At 38.6% G+C, this 20,044-nt stretch overlaps 1 pseudogene; it reads right to left on the bottom strand.

Moving 5' to 3' along the window:
• Positions 1–3,812: 3,812 nt before the first annotated feature.
• On the bottom strand, positions 3,813–4,506 carry LOC118654046 (annotated as a pseudogene).
• Positions 4,507–20,044: the final 15,538 nt, after the last annotated feature.

Raw genomic sequence — 20,044 nt, 5'->3', positions numbered from 1 at the left:
TTTTTCACTTAGTTGATAGTGCCCTTTGATACACAGAAGTTTTAAATTTTGATTTCTCTATATATCTATTTTTACCTTTGATAGCATTGTTTTTAATGTCATATTTAAGATATTATTGCTAAATCCAATATCCTGAGGCTTTTTCTCCAATCTTTTGTTCTCATAGTTCTATTGTTTTAGCACCTAATTTAAATACTTGTCCAATTTTTGTTAATTTTTACATATGATAGGGGAAAGGGCCAAACATAATTTTTCTTGCATGTGGATATCTAATTTTATAAACACCATTTCCCCAAGAAACTTTATTTCCCCATTGTGTAAACTTGGCATGCATCAGAAATCATTTGACCATATATTTGTGAGGTTTTATTTTAGGCCTCAAAATTTTCTTCCATTGGTCTATATGTCTGTCTTTTGCCAATACCACCGTTTCATTTGTTGTAGTTTTGCTGTAATTTTGATAACAGGAAGTGTTGGACTTTCAAATTTGTTCTTTTCCAAGATTGTTTTGTGATTAGCTGTGTCTTATGATTCCATTTGAATTTTAAGATGGCTTTAATTTGCATCTTTCTGCTAATTAGTGACGTTTTCACTAGAATTTTGATAAGAGATTACATTGAATCTGTAGATTGCTTTGGATTATATTTACCTCTTAACAATATTGAGTTTTCCAATCCAAAAATGCAGTATGTTTTTTCTTTTACTGGTATATTACATTTCTTTCAGTTCTATTTATAGTTATGAGTTTTTAAATCATTCACCTCTTTGGTTAAGTATATTACCAAGTAATCTATTCTTTTTGAGGTTACTGTAAATGGAATAATTGTCTTAATTTTCCTTTAAGGTTGTTTGCTGGGGCTGACCAGCAGACCTTGAGCGATGGATGAGTGGACTACTCTAACACAACATTTGCTGTAAAAGAGAGGGTTAATGGATTCCCTGGCTAAAGGAACCAGACAACCTGGATTGTCTGCCTTGTTAGGCTTTTTTTTTGTAGCAGCAGTTTGAGATAAAGTTGTCTTTTAGATACAATCAGCAGAGTTAAGTAATATTGGGAAGACACATGTGTTTGTAATGTCCTTTAAGCAAGGACACTCGAAGATTAAGTATAAGAATACCAGTAAACACCCAGGGGTCTGCACGTGCACAGACTTGTTTGGAAAGGTCAAAGAATAATTAGGGGCATCACCTTTGGCACTCCCCTAAGTCAGAATTCCAATAAACAGGGCAGGTGGCCTTCCGCGCACTCTTTCCTTTTCTCAGAATGTCGTCCTTACACACTTTTTAACCAAGTCTCGGGTGCTTCCCCAACATCTCCCTCTTTTTATTTTGTTGAATGGAGGGAGGTGGTGAACATTTTGGTTTGGAATGTCAGGGTTCGTGAAGCATGTTTATTGCTCCAGTTCCAATTTTACAGACTATAAGAAAAACAAAAAGAACAATGGCTAGTTACTTGGAGTGCATGGAGTACATGCATGTACAATAATTGCTCAGCCTCAGCTGTCAGCTTCTTCATCATTCCCCAGGTTATTCTGGGGGCCATCTAGGTCCAGGGAAGGCATATCGTTTCATGCTGAAGAGTCCCCAGGCCCAAATTCTTCATTTCTGGAAGAGAATTGGTCCTGTGCCATGTCATAATAGGGTTTAATCTGGCAAGCTGGAATATATAGCAGCCCTGTGGTGGTAGAAACACACACATATCCTCTCCCCATATTAATAATTCATTGGGTCCCATCCAGTTATTAGTGTTCACATCTCACTACAAGACTTGTGGCTCCTGAGGTGGGATTATTGAGGTAAAGTGCCATTCTACAGAGGGTTGAAAACGATCATTCAAATTCAAAAAATTAAGGGTAAAGAGTGCTTTAGATAGTATTATACCAGGGTCCTTGAGTCTTATATTCCCCTTTTTTTGTTTTACTAGCAAACCCTTAAGGGTAGCATGGGTACATTCAACAATGGCCTGCCCTTGTGGATTGTAATGGATTCCCGTGGAAGGCTGGATGGACCAAGTTCTGCAAAAGATGGTAAAGCCAAGGCTGTGATAAGCAGGCCCATTATCAGTTTATCTTGGTTAATATAGCTACAATTAGAAACAGGTCTTATTGAATTAATGCAAATAAACACATTGCCACTTATTAAGAATGGCCAAATTCTGGAGGGACAGGTGGAGAGAATATACAATTTACCAAATTTGCGTTAAAAATGCTTCCTTATATCTGAAAAACAAAAAGTTTAATTATCAGCAATACTTTCAATAAAGGTTACAAAAACTACATAATTATTTTCCATTTATTCAGCCCCATAATAAAATTTTTGTTTCTCCTGAATTAAAGGATGGCTTAAAAATACTTAATTAATATGACATATAACCATTTTAATAATTTATAGAACTTTTGCTTCGTGGGTAGGAAAACAGGAAAAATCTTTTCCCTTTTAACAGACTAGAAAAGGACTAACAAAAAGAGGTTTATTCTCTAATTTCATTTGGCCTTGGATGCGGTCAGCAAATGACCCTAATTGGATTTCTGCTATCAGTCTCCATGAGTACATTTATATAAGCTATTTACCCTCTGGTTAGGGAGGCAAAATGCAAACCATTTTCTCTTTTTTAAAATTTTTGTATTATTATTGTTTAAAGTATTACAAATAGTAGTACATAGTCTCCTTTTTCCTCTATTGACCTCCCCCTGGCCTCCCCCACTACCCGACACATGCTCTCACCCCTCTAGTGTCTGTGTCCATTAGTTATGATTATACACATGCATACAAGTCCTCTGGTTGATCACTTATCCCCACCACCCAATGCTCCCCTGCCTTCTTGCTAAACTTTCACAGTCTGTCCAATGATTCTTTGTCTCTGTATCTATTTTTGCCCATCATTTTATTATGTTCATTATATTGCATGAATGAGTGAGATCATGTGATAGTTGTCTTTCTCTGACTGGCTTAGTTCGCTTAGCATAATGCTCTCCAGTTCCATTCATGCTGTTGCAAATGGTAAGAATTCCTTCCTTTTTACAACAGCATAGTATTCCATTGTGTAGATGTACCACAGTTTTCCAATCCACTCATCTGCTGATGGGCATTTAGGCTGTTTCCAAATCTTAGCTATTGTAAATTGTACTGCTATGAACATAGGGGTGCATATATCCTTTCTGGTTGGTGTTTCTGTTTTATTGGGATAAATTCCAAGAAGTGGGGTTACTGAGTCAAATGGAAGAACCATTTTTAATTTTTTGAGAAAATGCCATGCTGTTCTCCACAGTGCCTGCACCAGTATGCATTCCCATCAGCAATGCACAAGGGGTCCTTTTTTCCCACATTCCTGCCAGCACTTGCCATTTGTTGATTTTTTGATGATAGCCATTCTGACAGGTGTGAGATGGTACTTCATTGTTGTTTGATTAGAGCATGTTTTCATGTGTCTCTTGGTCTTCTGTATGTCCTCTATCAAAAAGTGTCTATTTAGGTCTTTTGTCCATTTTTTTAATTGGAATATTTATCTTCCTTTTTTTAAGTTGTATGAGTTCCCTATAAATTTTGGAGATTAAACCCTTATTGGAGATAACATTGGCAAATATGTTCTCTCATGCAGTGAACTTTTTTGTTGTTTTGTTGATGGTTTCTTTTGCTATGCAGATGCTTCTTATTTTGATGTAGTCCCATTTGTTTATTTTATCTTTAGTTTCCATTGCCCTAGGAGGTTTATCAATAAATATATTGCTATGACATATGACTGATATTTTACTGCCTGTGTTTTCCTCTAAGATTTTTATGGTTTTTCGTCTTATGTTTAAGTCCTTCATCCATTTTTTTTAACTGTTTAGTTTTTATTTCATAATCATAAACTTAACTCTGTAATCCAGCTAGACTGGGAAAGGGTAGGGAAATTATGGAACCCAATAAACTGGCAAGAGCACAAAGATTATGGAACATTCCAAGCAAATCGGGATGAAGGGGGGCTCTCCTGAGCTACAGAAGGAATGGTCTGGTGGTTAAGATAAAACACAAGTCAAATTTATTAGAGTTGCCCACAGTCAGCAATGGTGATCTTCTTGCTGGCCTTGCCATTCCTGGACCCATAGCGCTCCATGGCTGTCACAATATCCATGCCTTCCTTCACCTGGCCAAAGACCACATGCTTGCCATCCAACCACTAAGTCTTGGCAGTGCAGATGAAAAACTGGGAGCCGTTTGTGTTCGGTCCAGCATTTGCCATGGACAAAATGCCAGGACCGGTATGTTTCAGCATGAAGTTCTCATCCTCAAATTTCTTCCCATGGACGGACTTGCCGCCTGTGCCATTGTGGCGTGTGAAGTCACCACCCTGGCACATAAATCCTGTGAAAGCAGGAAACTTTATAACCAAATCCCTTCTCCCCGGTGGTCAGAGCACGGAAGTTTTCTGCCATCTTTGGAACCTTGTCTGCGAACAGCTCAAAGGAGACGGCCGTCCAGGGGCTTGCCTTCGGCGATGTCAAAGTACACAGTGGGGTTCACCATGGCTGGTCTTGGGCGGCTTCCGGGTGGCGGCGTCTGCAAAGCCCCTTCATCCATTTTGAGTTTACTTTTGTGTATGGTGTAAGATGATGGAGATCCCACCTACTTTGTTTTTCTTTCTCAAGATTGCCGCAGCTATTCGGGGTCTTTTTTTATTCCATATAAATTTTTGGATAGTTTGTTCTAGGTCTTTGAAGTATGCTGTTGGTATTTTAATAGGGATTGAATTGAATTTATGGATTGCTTTGGGTAGTATAGACATTTTAATGATGTTGATTCTACCAATCCAAGAACATGGTATATTCTTCATTTGTTTATGTCTTCCTCTCTCTCTTTTTCCAGCATCCTATAATTTTGTGAGTACAGGTCCTTTAACTCCATGGTTAAATTTATTCCTAGACATCTCAAATTTTTGTTGCAGTGGTAAATGAGATTGTTTTATTTAGTTTCTCTTTCTGTGAGTTCATTAGTGTTGTATAAAAAAGCCATAGATTTCTGGGTGTTAATTTTGTATCCTGCTACATTGATGAATTCATTTATTAATTCTAGTATTTTTTATGGAGTCTTTATGGTTTGCTATGTACAATATCATGTCATCTAGGAATAATGACAATTTTACTTCTTCTTTCCCTATTTGGATGTCTTTTATTTCTTCTTCTTGTCTGATTGCTATGACTAGTACTAACAGTACTATGTTGAACAGGAGTGGTGAACGTGGCCATCCATGTTTTGTTTCTGTATTTAGAGGAAATGTTTTAGTTTTTGCCCATTGAGCATGATCTTGGCTGTAGGTTTCTCATAAAAGACTTTCGTTGTGTAGGTATGATCCTTTGATTCCCACCTTGCTGAGGGTTTTTATCCATAAAGGGTGTTGGATTTTGTCAAATGTTTTTTTCTGCATCAATTGATATGATTATATCATTTTTATCTCTAAATTTGCTTATGTGATGTGCTGGGAGCTGGTCCATCCTTGCTGCTTGACACAGTCGTTGCAGGGAAGAAACATCTGCACAGCATATGTTTCAAGGGACCTGGTGTATATGGCATACTGTTCTTAATATGTTTGCTCACCTTCTTGGCGCTATGTGTTTTAACCAAGGTCACCTCTCCAAGAAAGGTTGTTTTCCCAGGTAGGGATTTTCCCCTGAAGTTAGGGAGGGAATAAAACTCCTTAACTAAGTGCCAGGTGGGTAGTTAATCACTTTAACTATGAACAATCACACTTAAGCTACATAATCTTTACTCCCTGGAATGGAGATAAGAAATGCCCTAACTTTTGGAATAGAGATTGTTTGGATTGGAATCAACTGGTATAAATACAGATGTAACAAGACAACAGGACACAGAAACTAGAGACAGAACCTAGCGAGAGAACATGGCAAAAGATCTTGGACAGAGCCTGGCTACAGAACTTGGCTAGAGAACTGGACAGAACCTGGCTGAAGAACCCGGCTACAGAGCCTGGCGACCGAACCTGGCTGGAGAACCTAGCGAGAGAACATGGCTACAGAACCGGGCTGGAGATCCTAGACAGAACTTGGCTGGAGAACTGGCAATAGAACCTGGCTGGACACCCTGACAAGAGAACCCGGCTATGATGATCACCTGAACGCTGCCTCCGTGTCATTCCATCCACACCTTTGGGGACCCCTGGACCTGTTGGGGTTGGACCCCAACAGTGATGTATCACATTTATTGGTTTGGGGATATTGTACTATCCTTGCATCCCCAGAATAAATCTCACTTAGTCACGGTGTATGATCTTTCTAATGTAATGCTGGATCTGATTTGCTAGAATTTTGTTGAGAATTTTGGCATCTATGTTCATGTGGGATACTGGCTTGTAATTCTCTTCTTTGTATTGTCTTTATCTGGTTTTGGGATTAGGATAATGCCTGATTCATAGAAAGAGCATGGAAGTGTTCCTTCCTCTTAAATTTTTTTGGCATACTCTAAGGAGGATATGTTTTAGTTCTTCTTTGAATGTTTGATAAAACTCCCCTGTGAAGCTGTCTGGTCCAAGAATTTTGTTTGTTGGAAGTTTTTTGATTAGTGCTTCAGTTTCCTCCATAGTTATTCAGAATTTTTTTATTCTACCTGATTGAGTTTTGGAGTCCTATTTTTCTAGGAATATGTCCATTTATTCTAGGTTGACAAGTTTGTTAGAATAGAGTCCCTCATAGTATTTTTTTAAATTAGTCTTTTTATTTCAGTGGGGTCTGTGGTTATTTCGTCTCTTTCATTTCTGATTTTGTTTTGGCTCCTCTCTCTTTGCTTATTTGTGAGCCTGGCTAGATGTTCATAAATTTTGTTTATCTTTCAAAGAACCAGCTCTTGGTTTTATTGATCTTTTGTATTTATTTTTTTATCTCTATGTCATTTATTTCCACTCTGATCTTTATTATTTCTTTTCTTCTGCTCACACTGGGCATTTCTTTTTGCTCTCTTTCTAACTCTTCAAGTTGGAGAATTAGATGGTTTATTAGCAGTTTTTCTTTCTTTCTTTCTTTTTTTGAGGTAGGCCTATAATGCTATGAACTTCCCTCTCAAGATTGCTTAAACTGTGTCCCATAGATTTTGGATTATTGTGTTTTCATTGTAGTTTGTTTCCAGGATGTTTTTTTTTATTTCTTCTGTGATCTCTTTAGTAATGCAATCACTGTTTAATAGCTATTTAATGCTATTTAATCACTGTTTAATGCTATTTAGCCTCCAAGTGTTTGATTTTTTGTGATTGTTTTTATTGTAGTTTATTTCAAATATTATGCCATTGTGATCTGAGAAGATGCTTGATATGATTTCAATATTCTTGAATTTGGAGAGACAACACTTGTGTTCCAATATGTGGTCTGTCTTTGAAAATGTCCCATGTGTACTTGAGAAGAATATATATTCTATAGCTTTGGGGTGGAATGTTCTGAGGATGCCAATTAAGTCCATCTGAACTAGTGAGTCATTTAGGATTGATGTTTCCTTGCTGAATTTGTTTAGAGGATTTATCCAGTGATGTTACTAGGGTATTAAATCTCCTAATAAGATTGTATTACTGTCACTATCTCTCCTGATATCTTCTAGAAGGTTTTTTTTATGTATTTGGATGCTCATGCATTGGGTACATACATATTTACCAGAGTTATATCCTCTTATTGTATTGATCCTTTTAGAATTATGAAGTGGCCTTCCTTGTCTCTTTGTATGGCCTTCACTTTGAGGTCTATTTTGTCAGATATAAGTATTGCCATCCCAGTTTTTTTTGTTTTGTTTTGTTTTGTTTTTAATTCCCTTTTGCCTGAAAGATATTTTTCTGGCCCTTCACTTTCAGTATGTGTAAATGCTTTGTTCTGAGGTGGGTCTCTTGTAGACAGCATATATATGGGTCATGTTTTCTTATCCATTCAGTCACTCAATTTCTTTTTATTGGAGCATTTAATCCATTTACATTTTATGTTATTATTGATTAGTACTTGTTTTTAAACAGTTATATTCTTTATGCCTGTGTTCCTTCCTCCCATTCTATTTCTTCTTTTTACAATAGTCCCTTAAGCATTTCTTTCATTGCTGGCTTGGTAGTGATAAATTCCCTTAGCTTTTTTTGTTTGTTTGTTTGTTTGTGAAGCTCCGATTTCCCCTTCAATTTTGATTGATAGACTTGCTGGATAGAGTGTTCTTGGATTCAGTCCCTTGCTTTCCATCACTTTGTATACTCCATTCCATTCCCTTCTGGCCTGTTGTGTTTCTGTTGAGAAATAATTTGATAATATGATGAGCAATCTCTTGTACGTAACACTCTGTCTCTGTCCTGTAGCCTTTAAGATTCTCTTTGTCATTAAAATTTGCCATTGTAATGATGACGTGTCTTGGTTTGGGTTTTTTGGGTTCATCTTATCTGGGACTCTCTGTGCTTGTGTGACCCCCCCCCATCAGGGAAGTTTTCTGTCATTATTTCTTCAAATAGGTTCTCTAATCTTTGCTCCCCTTCTTGTCATTCTGTCACCCCTATTATACATATGGTACTTTGTTTCATGTTGTCCCAAAGCTTCCTTAGTCTCCCCTCCTGCTTTTCAATTTTTTTCTCCAATTGCTGTTTAGATTGGACCTTTTTTTCTGCTGTATCTTCTAACTCACTCAGTCCTCCACTTCTCCTAGTCTACTGTTGAAACCTTTCTATCATGTTTTTGATTGTAGCTATATCAGTTTTGATTTTTTCCTGATACTTGCATAGGTTGTTGATTTTCTCATCCATCCAGTTTATGAACTGTATGACCATTACTCTGAATTCTTTTTTGCCACATATTACATTCCTCCATTTCATTTAGTTATTTTCTTGGTTATTCCTCCCTCCTTTTATTTCCTTTGGGTATTGTTTCATTTTTTCCCCATTTTTGCTATCACCAGAAGGTCCAAGCCCTGAGATGTGGGGGCCTGAGCTGCATGTGGTGGGAGCATTTTGCAACCCCTTCATCAATGAAGAGCTCAGACACCAAAATGTGTGGCTGCTGTGGGTCAGTGGGAGCTGCACATGCCAAGAGTTGGCCTGATCATGAGTCAGCCTATTTGGGGGTGTGTGGTGTGGTCGCTGGGGGTCAGTAGCAGTCCCCTTGTGTGCGCATGCACTGAGAGTCAGAGTCACGGGTGCTCAGTGTGGCAACCTCAGGTCAGCAGGGGCCTCACACACGCCAAAAATCAGAGTCCCCACGTCCATGCACCAAGAATCAGAGTCCCTGTGCATGTGTTCTGAAAATCAGAGTCACAGGCGCTTTGTGTGGCTGCCTTGGGTCAGTGGGGGCTCATGTGCACGCCTGCTCCAAGAATCTGAATCCCTGCATGCGTGCACTGAGAAACAGAGTCATGGGCCTACTAGGAGGCCAGGTCGCATGGCCGACTGTGTCAGTTGGAGGCCCCCTTATACACTGTGGGTCGCGCAGGCCCTATGCTTCTGCAGTGGGCCAGTGGGAGGGCAATGCACTCTTTGACTCATAGGAATCTATGGCCAGGATGGCAGAAGTCTCGGTTTCCATGAGTCTGTTGCTGTGGTAGCAGGTCTTTCTTCAGAGTGGCTATAGGGTCCAAGTTTGTGTCTGAGGCCACTCTGCATAGTGGTGAGACTGGGTTCCCAGCCAAAGCAGTTCTGCCCTTCAAGATGGTGTGGTTTCTGTGCCAGCATTGGATGCCCAGGAGTGCTTGCAGTGACAGTTGGGTCTCTCAGTCTAAGACTGCTTGCTCTGCTAGCCCCAGAAAGTCCTGCAGGATCTAACTTTTTCTAAATCACACCACACATGTCCACACACTACCCTTTTGCTCCCTCATTCACTCACTCTCCCTCACTGCCATCCTGTCAGTTGCCGTCTTCTTTGCCATAAATAATTTACTCTGATGTGTCCTTGGTTTAGGGAAGGTAGGATTTACTACCTGGCTCCAAATTGCTGTTTAACCATCTCAGTTTCCCTATTCTACTACTCTTGGCTTACTGGCCTGTGTTATTTATATAACTTCCTTTCAACATTTCTCTTTACAAACATTCTACAACTTTCACAAACTTTCTATAACTTTCACAAACTGTTTTTCGGAAACCTTACAACTTTCAGAAATAATTAGCTGTAGAAAACACTTTCTTTCTCCTTCAAAATGGATCTCCATGCCTCATGCCTTCCATTATACCAAAACCACAATTTCTTTCCAATTAGTTAGAATTCTTAAACCTTAGAAACCTTAATTTTTAGGTGGCATATAAGTAAACATTCCTCAGATTAGCAATACATTTACATATTAAGAGATATTTCAAATAAAATACAAGACTTATTCATTAACATATTCAAATCCATCCTCTAGATTCTTCATACAAGGCAAACTCAGATTAATTAATATTTCAGTATCCTGTTATTTCAAAACTAGAGGCCCAGTGTGCGAAATACGTGCACAGGTGAGGTCCCTAGGCTTGGCCAGTGATCAGGACCAATTAGGGCCTTCCTGCTGGCCGCTGGCTGCCAGCTGGGGCCTTCCTGCCAGGTGCCATCTGCTGGCTGGGGCCTGCTGAACAGGAGGGGGGACCACGGGAGGTTGGCCAGTCATGGGAGGTTGGCTGTGGGAGCACACTAACCACCGGGGGGCAGCTCTTGCATTGAGCGTCTGCTCCCTGGTGGTCAGTGCACATCATAGTGACCAGTCGTTCTGGTCATACCAGTCATTCTGGCATTCCGGTCGCTTAGGCTTTTATATATATAGATTCCTAGACATTTAATAATTTTTATTATTTAATTCGGCAAACTTCAAAGTTTTAAGTTACCAAAGACTTTGGAAAACTATGTTTATGCATATATAATTACCACTGAAAAAGTTTTATCATATACCCTTCATTTTAGTTATATTTATTTTGCCTTAACATCTTTGAGATTTTAAAGCCAATTATTATTACCCAAAGCATTTTCTTGGCAAATTTTGTAACAGAGATGCCTGCTGGAAGGCACTTCTACAGGTCTAATCCTCCTAGGAAAAAAACTTGGGGGGTTTAAATGATTATTTCCCATATTTTTTTTCTCCATGAGTAGACTAACAACATGAAATCTTACATATTAAGAAGAGATACTAAAAACAGAAACAGTAAAACCATACAGTAAATAAATAAGTAGTCATAAAAGAGTGGACTGAGGCATTAGCCTTACAATCTTACCTCACACTGATCCAGCCCAGCAAATGGGTTCTGAGTGGCACAAAGTACAAACAGCAGATATGGAGGATTCCTTATGTTCATAAAATGGTGAAGAACAAGCTAAGTCCCCCAAACATAAGAAAGCAAGTAAAGAACATCAATCAGTAACCAAGTTACATTACAGACAGTCAAGAACTCCTACTAGCTAATAGTTTCCAGTGGCTGATGCCTTGAGAGGGAGAGCAGGAAGGGTCCTCAAGATTAAGAATTCTTGGCAGCTGCTGGGAAGTTCCTGCAATCCCTGCCACGTGTTCAGCCTGCCACAAGTAGCTGGGCCCCTAGCAAAGTGAAATATGCCCCATCTTTGAAGAAATTAAACCAAACAACAAAGACACATAAAACAACAATCAACAGACACTCTTATAGAGGATATTTACAGGCACACATAACCCACAGACAAGATTTAATAAATTGGAGTCCTTTTCATGGATGTTTCAGAAGATGTCTTATAGTGCCCAGGACTTACAGCCAGAATGCAGCCAAGAGGGCTCCCAGGTGGGGCCCCCAGTAAACACCCACAAACAGCCTATTGTTCACAGATCTTATATTCTGCTCTTCATAGCAAATATTGACTGGCATATAAATTGTTTTAGCCAAAATATGTCAGTCCCAAGGCATCAAATGGTAATTTTCAGACAAAGCATTAAGGAGTCCTTTTGTAAACAGACTGTAAGCCTCATTTTCTCTAATATTTTTCCTTATTTCTTTAAAGGTATTAAAGGAGAGTGGTTCATATATCTGATTACCTTGTTGATCTTGCATAACTGGGCAAACCAAAAGCTCTCCTTCTAACATAGCTTGCCTGACATATGATCCCATAACTGAGGATCTAGTTTATGAGCCTCCCCACACCAGAGGTGGAGGATTGGGAAATATTTCCTCTGGCAGCAGGACCTTAGGTATTACAGGCTTTACAAGTTCTACTTCAGGAGAAGGGGGTGGTGGTAAATACTCCTGGCTTTTGATCCTCAATATGAAGTGGGCATAGTGCAGTTCAAACAAGAGCCCACATAGTTATAGATGACAGGGGCACTCATTTTCCCTGGGCCTGATTTCCCTTTAAATTCCTACCTACTTGTTCCCAGAGATCAAGGTCTAATGTTCCAGCATCAGGGAACTAAGGATTATAAATTATGATAGTCTACAAAAAGCCCTTTAATTGTTTCTTGGTAACCGAGGCACCATTCACTTTTAACAACTGTTTAGCACTGTTATATACTGTTGTTGTTTTATGGACAGCTTCTGTCCCATTATGAAACCTTAGCTGAAAAACAATTCCCTTGAACTTGGAAATCTAAAGGGAACCAAGTATTATAAATTATAAATGTGAAACAGGCTCTTTAATTGTTCTTCTATACCTGAGGTACCATTTGCTTTTAAGTTTTTAAGTAACAAAGAGACTGTTACTTGGTGTACAGCTGCTGTCCTATTGTGAAACCTTAGCTGAAAAACATACTCTTGAACTTGGAAATCCTAAGCGGGTTCCTATGACTTACTGCATAGTTACTCTTCATTTTCTTACTCTTCATTTTTGAGGTTTCTGCTGTGTCTCATTGCATTCCTTGGTCCGCACACGGGGCACCACCTTGCTGGGGCTGACCAGCAGACCCTGAGCAATGGATGAATGGATCACTCCAACACATTTGATGTGAAAGAGAGGGCTAAGGGACTGCCTGGCTAAAGGAACCAGATAGCCTTGATTGCCTGTCTTGTTAGGCTTTTATTGTAGAAGCAGTTTGAGATAAAATTTATCTTTTAGATACAATCAGTAGGGTAAGTAATACTGGGAGGACACATGTGTTTGTAATGTCCTTTAAGCAAGGACACCCAAAGATTAAGTATAAGGATTCCAGTAAACACCAGGGGTATGAATGCGCATGGACTTATTTGTAAAGGTCAAGGAATAATTAGGGGCACTGCCTTCTGCACTCCCTTAAGTTGGAATTCCAATAAACACGGCAGGCAGCCTTCTGCACAATTCCCTTTTCTCAGAATGTCCTCCTTACAAACTTTCCAACCAAGTCTCATGTGCTCTTCAACAGTTGTTTATCATCAGAGTACAGAAATGCAACTTTTATTTGTATTTTTTAAAATCATCTGTATGCTGAATTTTTTTATTTGTTCTTATGGTTTTGCACAGAATCTTTAGTACTTTCTACATATAAGTGCATTTCAAATGCAGAGATAGTTTTACTTCTTGATTTTAAATTTGGAAACCTTTTACTTACTTTTTGCATAAATGATCTGGTTATGTCTCCCCATGCTATTTTGAATAGAAGTGGTTTAAGTGGGAATCCTTGTATTGTTCGTTATCTTTGTTCTTTGTCATTGACCATTGAGTATTTTATTAATTATGGGTTCTTCATATATTTTCTTTATTATGTTAAAGTAGTTTCTTTGTGCCCATCATTAGCTGACTGTCTTTATCATTAAAGGGTGTTGCATTTTGTCAAACACATTTTTGTTTCAATTAAAATAATCACATTTTTTCTTTTATTTTGTGAATGTAGTATATTACATTGATTGGTTTTTGTTATGTTGAATTATCATTAAATTCCAGGAATATAAATGGGTTATGATGAATAATCCTTTGAATATGCTGTTGAATTTAATTTGCTTGTATTTGTGTAATACATTTTATCAATATTCATATAGCGTTTTCATTTGTAATATCTTTTCTTGAATGATATTTTCTGGCTTTAGTATCAGTAAATTCATGCCTCATAAAATGAGTTAGGAAGTGTTTCCTCCTCTTCAATTTTTGGAAAGAGTTTGAGAGATCTCAATGTTACTACTTTGAATGCATCGTACAATTTACCAATTAAAGAATCCTTTCTCAGACTTTCCTTTGTTAGGAAATTTATGATTTCTTATTTAATTTCATTTTAAGTTATAGATAGTATATTTAGATTTTCTATTTCTTCATGTTTCAGTCCTGGTAGATTTTGTGTTTCTAGGAATTTGTACATATTATTTAAGTTAAGCAATTTGTTCACATAGAATTATTCATATTATTCTTACACAATATTTTTATTTCTATAAATTTCATAGTAATGTGCCTTCTTACATTTCTAATTTTATTTATTTGAATTTTCCCTCTTTTATTGTTATTTTAGCTTAGTGTCTGTAAATTTATTGTTCTTTTTGAGGAACCAACTTTAGGGTTTCTTGGCATTTTCTTTTGTTGTTCACGTCTATTTTATATATCTCTGCTGTAATCTTTATTATTTTCTTCCTATGCTACCTCTCGGTTAATATTTTTTCTGGTTCCATAAAGTTGTTGATTTAACATACTTCTCTTTTTAGATGTGTTTATGGCTATAAATATAGTCTCTTTTTATAATATATTTTTCTTTATATTGGTGATTGATTACATATAATATCCAAAAATTATAGAAATCTATTTTAAATTGTATGTATCTTTGAATCAATGTATATAAATACTATTTCTTTACAGCTCTGCCACCAGCTTATGATATTAATGTCAGAAATTATATATTTATTTATTGTGTAATCCTCAATATAGATGTATAATTCTTATGCATTTGTCTTTTATATTTTGTAGAATTAAAACATTTAATTACAGACCAAAATTGTAAAGTAGTGTTATTATAGCTGCCTATTTTATTACTTTTAATGGAGATATTTATATCTTAATATGGCTTCAAGTTACTGTCTAGCATCCTTTCATCCAGCCTGAAGGGTACTCTTTAGTATTTCTTTCTTTTTTTAAAATAAATCTTTATTGTTGAAAGTATTACATATGTCCCTTTTCCCTCTATTGCCCTCTCCCTTTACCTCCCCCACACCCTTTAGCATTTTGTATAGGGCTTGTCTAGAGGTAATGAACATCTTCTACTGTGCTTATATGAGTATGTCATAATTTTATCCTTATTTTTGAAAGACCATTTTATCAGATATAGAATTACCCGTTCACATAGTCTTTTCCTCTTAACTTAAAATTAGCATCTCACTAATTTTTGGCCTCCAGGTTTCTCCTGAGACATCTTCTGATTCTAGAGTCTATTTAGTGGGTATAAACAAATGTATTTAAGGGTACTGGGACACCTCATTTATCCACCCATAAGACCAGAAATTCACATGGTCTTTCTCACTATCTAAATTTGGCACTCAACCATACTTCTAATAAATTCACTGGCTTTGAGATGCTTTGGAGACTTAATGTTTGTAAATATTATGTGGAAAATCGTCTTTGTCCATTTCTTTCTGGATGCTTTAGCTTATAGGCAACCAGATACTTTTGATTAAGATGAGATATACAGCCAGAAACTTGGAGATGGGGTTCAACCTGGCCATGAGCTGGGTGAACCTGGGTAAATGTCTGAACATTTTAGGTTGTAACTTTATTCAGTTGCATTTTATGTTGAAAGTGAATTTATTTCATTCTATAAAACTCCAATTATAAAATCATCTTATGTGGTTAAATACATTCATAAAGTACTTAGGTTGATATTTCAAACTACTTGATATAATATTTTAATTGTAAATGTTAAATATACATAATAAATTTATAATAGATATCTTCAAAAAAAAAGAGAAGTCACTTTTCCTTGCTACCTTAAAGATTCTCTGACTTCTGACAGATTCATTATAATGTTTCTCAATGTAGGTCACCTTTGGGGTATCCTACTTGTAAATTATTAATATTCTTAGATTTGTAGATTTATGTATTTCTCAAATTGGGGATACTTTTAGCCATTGTTCCTTTAAATAATCTTTTAGGCTCTTTTTTCTTCTCTTTAAGATTTCTATATTGCATGTTGGATTCATTGTGTTCTGTAAGTTTCTTAGGCTTTCTTCATTCTTTTTTGTTGTTGTTCTTTTTGCTCCTCAGACATGATAATTTTTAATGATCTATCTACAGGTTCACTGACTGCTTCATCTGACTGTCTGATTCTCCCGTTGGTCTCTCTAAGTAATTTTTCAATTCAGATATTATACTTTCACTGTCAGAATTTGTCTTGGTTTTCTTTTTATAACTATATCTCTGTTAGTATTCCAAATTGAGTCATATATTATTTTCCTGATTTCCTTCATTTTTTTTTACATTTAAAAAAACCCTTTGAAAATATTTAAGACAATTGTTTTAAAGTCTTTGTCTAGTAATTCTCTTGCCTTAATAGTCTTTGGAGGTATATTTTACTCATTTGAATTGGCTATGTTTTCTGATTGGATATATACATGAAATTTCAAGTTTTCTCACTAATTATTTTAAAAATTGGTTTCATGTTTTACGTACTGTTTAAAATATAATTTTTTTGTTCAGTTTACCATAAATTTTTTAAAAGGCATATTTTTTCCACTGATAGAGAACTTTCAGTACTGCCTCTATATTTGGGGCTAATTTTCTTTTCTTTTCTATTTTTCAAAATCTTCCTTGACAACATTAATACTCTCAAGGTTTGTTATGAACAGAGTAAATGATCTAATTGTTGTTCACTAAACTCTTTGATTAAAGAGAATGAATGAGGGCTTAAATCTTTTTTTTTTTTTAATAATTTTTTTTATTGATTTCAGAGAGGAAGAGGGAGAGAGAGATACAACCATCAATGATGAAAGAGAATCATGGATCAGCTGCCTCCTGCACGCCTCACACTGGGGATGGAGCCCACAACCGGGCCTGTGCCCTGACCGGGAATCGAACCCTGACCTCCTGGTTCATGGGTCGATGCTCAACCACTGAGCCAAGTGTTTACAATGTACAGCAGCGATGTTCGTGCCCCACCCATCCGTTCATTCAGGAGGAATTAACTCAATCAGGTTGAACGCCACCTAAATCTAGTGTACCTTTAACGGATATAAAATTAATGAGATCGTGTCGTATAAAATGAAGCAGGCCAAGGAGGGAGTGATTTACGCGGTTCCAGAGACGAGCAGGCGCACACAGCGCCCAGAGGTGAGAGAACTCCGGGGCAGGAATCGCTAAGCGGCCGGCGGGAGGGCCCCACTCCTTCCAGATCCGCCGGGCGTGTGGCGCTCTGCCCCGAGCTGCCTACAGCCTCCGCCAAGCCACCCGAGCACCAGGCAACTCCCTGGCAGCGGTGGCCCAAAGGAGACCCACCGTCATGGAAACAACCTCCAAATGGCAGCTCTAAGGAGAACCCTCCTCCTTGGTTTTCCTCAGAGGCTCACCTCCTGGGTGGGCCCCTGTCCCCTGCCTCCGGGTGCTCTGACTCTGCAAACGTTGTTGGAGAAATGGTAAGGCCACCCATTCCTGCGCGACCCTGAGGAACGCACCCAGCTCTCCCAATGGGCTGTGGGGGTCAGCCTATCGGGTAGTAGAGCTCGTGGCTGCAGAACACGAGGCCCTTCACTCTCCAGACCCCAGCAGACACTGTGTGGCTTTGCTTAAGGTCCCCGAGGAGGAAGGCAGGCAGGTGCTCGGGAGGGAGCAGCAGCAACAGCAGCAACGCGGCCAAGGGCACGAGCAACAGTGTCAGCGCAGCCGGCCGCCCGTGGGCGGTTGGGAGGCAGCTGCGCGCGGCCCGCGGACACCCTGCTGCACCTCTGCCCGCGGAAGCCTTCCTGGTGGCGGGGCTGAGACGGCGGGGAGCCGGTCCCCTGGGTGGTCTCTTCTATATAAAAAGCAACTCTTGTTCGTCCCCACGAAGAATACTGTTCCCACGGAGGGTTTCACGCGGCGCTCTCATCAGGGCTTGCAAGTGTCAGGCCCGGCGCCGGCGCGGGGCGCACGGCGGGTGTGGCCGTCCCAGAGGCGGGAGAGCCACTCCTTTCGGCGTCGAGAGGAGCAGCGGATCCCGGTGAGCGTCCGGGCGGGGGCCCCCGGGCTTGCTTCTCAGCCGCAACAAACCTTTGCAACGAGTCCCGCTTTCTGGGGGGAGAACAGCTCGAACCCACGGGAGGGGCGTGGACCTGGCCTCCTCCGGGGCGGGGTGCCCGGCGGCCGCCGGAAGGGCAGCGGGCAGGGCCCGGGGAGGCGCGGAGCGAGCCCGGCTCCCGGGGCAGGAAACCAGGGTCGAGGGCTTAAATCTTGTCTGTGCTTCTTTAACTGCTTAAATCAAGCCATCAAAAATTACAGAGATTTGTAGACAGTGAGCAATTAGAGGAAATTAAGTTCTCATGTGAAAAAGTGTCTATGGTTCATTACTGTTAATTCAACATGAACTCATAATGTTGTCTTTCCCCTTTAATTTAAAAGGGAAACAATTCAACTTATGCCCAGAATAGATTTTGTCACTAAATTTAATACCTTTAATTTTTTTTTTTTTTTTTTTTTTTTTTTTTTTTTTTTTTTTTTTTTTTTTTTTGCTTCTCTTATAATTTATTCCAACTCTATTGCTGAAGGACAAAGCATGACACAGGAATACAGAATGTTCCTATTCCTAGCATCTTCGGTAACCATGTGGGTGGGGGGAGATGATGGATTCAGGATGGGTGGAAGGGTGGGGGCTGACAGGTCCCCCCCCTTGCCCCCCGTTACCTGCCTCCCGGGAGCTGTGGCACTTAGGCTGTGTTTGGGCATGGCCTGCCTCTGTGTGAGTCATCCATGGGACCACTCCCTGCTGGCCCTTCTGTTCCTCAGTCCCCAGAACCAAAGGTCTTCTCCGACTTGATTTTTGCTTTCTGCTGCTCAGAACCTCTGTTCTGGTCAAACCTGGCTTTTGTCTCATTTTCAGCAGAAATGCCAGTTGGAGTGGCTTTGGGACAAATTCAGCTCCTAGTCAGAATGTGTTGGGGTCCAACCCCAGCAGGTCCAGAGGTTCCCAAAGGTGTGGACGGAGTCGGCGAAGAAGGACTGACATAGAGGCAGCGTTCAGATGATCATCATAGCCAAGTTCTGTCCCTTTAATTTTTTTTAAACCAACTCAAATAGATATACCATACAACCCATTAATACTACTTTTGGATATGTGTCCAAAGAAAACAGAACATAATTCAAAATATATATGCACCCCTATGTTCATTGCAGCATTGCAGCAGTATTCACAGTAGCCAATATATGAAAGCAAGCTGGGTGTCCTTTAATAGATGAATGAATAAAGAAGATATCACACACACACACACACACACACACACACACACACACACAATGGAATATTATGCAACAATAAAATAGAAGGAAATTTTACCATTTGTAACAACATGAATGAATCAAGAGCTTATTACACTAAATGAAATAAGTCAGGCAGAGATAGACAAATATGTACGGTTTCACTTATATGTGGTATATTAAAACAAAACAAGCAAACAAACATAAACAGACTTATAGATACAGAAACCAGAGAGATGGTTACCAAAAGGGACTAGGTGGGGGGATGGGTGAAAAGAGGAGGGGAAATATAGTTAATAATATTGTGATAAATTTACACAGTGACAGATGATTACTAGAGACATTAATGTGATCACATTATAAAGTATAAAAATATCAAGTCAATATATTGAACACCTGAAACTAATATAAGCAATATAAGTTTTGCATCAACTGCACTTAAATAAAAAAAGTAAATTTAAAAAACAACAGACATAATGGAACTTAAATAGATGGTTAAATGTGGCAATTAGTACAATTTCTAGTGGACAAAATGCTGAGGCTATTTCCAAGAAGATTAGGACATAGTAAATTACTGATAGTTTGAAATATTTCTTTTTCTTTTTTTTTTTTTTTTTTAGTTAGAGCAAGCAAACATTTATTGATTACAGATTCAAATCTGGGCCCCTGCCATAGCTGAAATATTTATTATTCTCATTTAAATTATTTTCTGTGGTGAGTATATATTAATTTTTGATAATGTATTTTTCTTATTTTAAAAATTAGTGCATAATTATGTGTGAAAATTAGGGGGAAAGCAAAAT

The sequence above is a fragment of the Myotis myotis genome, unplaced genomic scaffold (genome assembly GCF_014108235.1).
Source record: "Myotis myotis isolate mMyoMyo1 unplaced genomic scaffold, mMyoMyo1.p scaffold_m19_p_4, whole genome shotgun sequence".
Lineage (NCBI taxonomy): Eukaryota > Metazoa > Chordata > Mammalia > Chiroptera > Vespertilionidae > Myotis > Myotis myotis.
The sequence above is the reverse complement of the archived record's forward strand: the minus strand, read 5'-3'. Positions and strand labels throughout refer to the sequence as shown.